Source organism: Myotis lucifugus, unplaced genomic scaffold, assembly GCF_000147115.1.
Source record: "Myotis lucifugus unplaced genomic scaffold, Myoluc2.0 scaffold_2668, whole genome shotgun sequence".
NCBI classification, from domain to species: Eukaryota; Metazoa; Chordata; class Mammalia; order Chiroptera; family Vespertilionidae; genus Myotis; species Myotis lucifugus.
This window is the reverse complement of record NW_005873716.1, coordinates 11,545-14,471: the sequence shown is the minus strand read 5'-3', so window position 1 is coordinate 14,471 and position 2,927 is coordinate 11,545.

The following is a 2,927-nucleotide window of genomic DNA, read 5'->3' as shown; positions in this document are numbered from 1 at the left end:
TTAAAAAGTTTGAGGACACTGGTCTAAGGAGTGTCCAGGCCAGGGCCCATCCACCCACCTGTCCCATCTGAAACGCCTGGGCTCCTTGAAGCCACAGACTGTGGGCCTGGGGCCTACCCTGTGGTCCGCCACAGGACTGCACTGTGAGCAGAGACCTGATGGAGGGAAGCAGGAGGGGCTGCTCCAACCCTGATAGAGTCAGAGGGCCTGGATGACCTTTCCCGCCAGGGCCACTCCTAACAATTAGCCAAATAGTGGAGCCATGGTATTCAGATGTTGGAATTGAAGGTCACAGAACAGGGACCCCTGAGGGAGGGGAACAAAGACAGTGAGTCTCACAGTCGGCCCAACTCACCGCCATGAGAGAATGTCCAAGCTCTTGTGCAAAAATGGAAAACCCAAGCGCTCCATGCACCCCTGAGTCAGAAGTGGCCTTGGGATTTGGGGAGCCTCATGCAGCTAGTGTTTATGGCCTGAATGCCTGAGAGCGGAGACCTGCCCTGAGTAACTCTTGGTCCTCAGAGGGTCTCCCTCAAGTGTCAGCTAAGTAATGGTCAGCAACCCCATGTGAGTCTGGGATTGGGGAAACCCACAAAACTAGAGGGCTCATCCCAGACATCAGACATGCCCACAGCAGCGCCTATTCCCTCCTGCCAGGTGGAACATGGTCCTGATTCAGGACATCGGGGAGACCACTCAGGGGGCATTGCCTCCGTTGTGGGTAAAATTAGCCCCAGTGGTTCTGTCCCACCTGACAAAGCTGATAGCAAACTCTAAAGAATGAGCCATTCCCAAGAATTTTTAGGATTTTCTACATCTAATATGATAGCATCTGTGAACACACATTATTTTACTTCTTTCCCATTTAGATGCCGTTTATTTCTTTCACTGTCGATCTGCTTTCCCAGAGTTTCCAGTCCTATGGAGAATGGAGGTGGCACAAGTGGGCATCCTTATCTTGTTTCTGATCTTAGAGGAAAAGCTTTCAGTCTTTAAAATTGAGTGTGATGTTTGCTGTAGGTTTTTCATACATATTCATTTTTATTCATATATATTTATATATATTCTGTTTCCTTCCATTTCTAGTTTGTTGAGTATTTTTACATACAACTATCATATGTAGAAACATCCTTGCATTTCAGCAATAGATCTCTCTTGGCTGAGGTGTATAAATCTCTTAATCTGCTGCTGAATTTGATTTGTTAGTAATTTGTTTAGTGTTTTTATATCAATGTTCATAGGGGCTATTGACCTGTACCTTTCTTTTCTTGTAGTGTCTTTGTCTGGCTCTGGTATCAGTAATCCTGGCCTCAGAGATTGAGTTAGGGAAGGTTCCTCTGAAGTTTACAGTGACGTAGGAATGAACAAAAAATCCTTAACTTGCCCTGACTGGTTTGGCTCATTGGATAGTGCATTGGCCTGCGGACTGAAAGGTCCCAGGTTCGATTCCGGTCCAGGACATGTACCTTGGTTTTGGGCACATCCATAGTAGTCGGTGTGCAGGAGCCAGCTGATAGATGTTTCTCTCTCATCGATGTTTCTAACTATCTCTCTCTTCGTCTCTGTAAAAAGTGAATGAAATATATTAAATAATTTAAAAAAGAAATGCTTACTGCATGCCCTGGCTGGTTTGGCTCAGTGGGTAGAGCATCGGCCTGTGGACGGAAAGGTCCTGGGATCAATTCCCGTCTAGGGCACATGCCCGGGTTGTGGGCTTGTTCCCCAGTGGGGGCATGCAGGAGGCAGCCAATCAGTGATTCTATCTCATCATTGATGTTTCTATCTCCTCTCCGTCTCCCTTCCTCTCTGAAATCATTAAAAGTATAATTTAAAAAAAAATCCTTAACTTGATATAAGGCATCTATGAAACTCTCACAGCCAACACCACATTCCATTGAAAAGACACTTTTCCCTGAGACTAGGAATAAGACACAGGTGGCCCCTGCCATCACACTATTCAGCTTCATACTGAGGATCTGAGCCAGCAGAACAAGACAAGAGAAAGAAGTAAAGGGCATGCATATTGGTAATGAAGAAATAAATTGTCTCTATTCACAGAGGACATGATTGTCCACATAGAACACCCCCAGGAATCTACAAAAGGTCTCTTAGAAATATAAGACTTTGGCAAGGATGAAGAATGCAAACTTAAAATAATAAAAATTAATTGTACTTCTACATGGAGGTGGGCAAAAGGAGATTTACAGTTATGAGTGAACGAAACAGAGCTTATTCTTATGTTATTGTTTGTTTTTTAAAAATTGTATCATTTATTTGTATTACTTGTCTCATTATTATTGTTATTATTTTGCATCCTTAACTATGATTTTTGTTTTAGCTAATGATGACTGGTAATTTAATATACTTTTGCCCACCTCCATATAATATTAATAAACAATTAGATTTCTAACTTTTTGTTTAAAACTATGGCTTACAACAAAATAAAAAATGAAAAATAGCATAAATGTAACATAATGAAAACTATAAAAACACTGATGAAATGAACCGAAGAAGACATGAATAAATGGAGAATTAGAGCATCTTCACAGGTAGAGACATTGTGATGTCAGTTACCTTCACATTGATCTGTAGATTCAAGGCAATCCCAATAAAAATAGCAGCAGAATTATTTTTTGTTATCAATAAGCTGAATGTAAAAGTATTTGGAGGGCAAAGGAGCTCAAATAGCCAAAGCTATTGTCATTCTTGCTGTTGGAGACCCTTGTCCGTCTACCTTCCCCTTTACTGCGTTCCGCTGTGGCTGGTGCGCCCTCCTCAGCCGCCTGTGTGTGGGGATGTCCAGCAGCGATGAGCAGCAGAATCCCAATTTCAGCCCCTGCTCCCTGCCTCTGACTCTGGGAGTCAAACCATCCCTTGCAACGTCAGGGAGAACAGCTGGCAGTGGAGCACGGCAGGGCGGGTGGGGG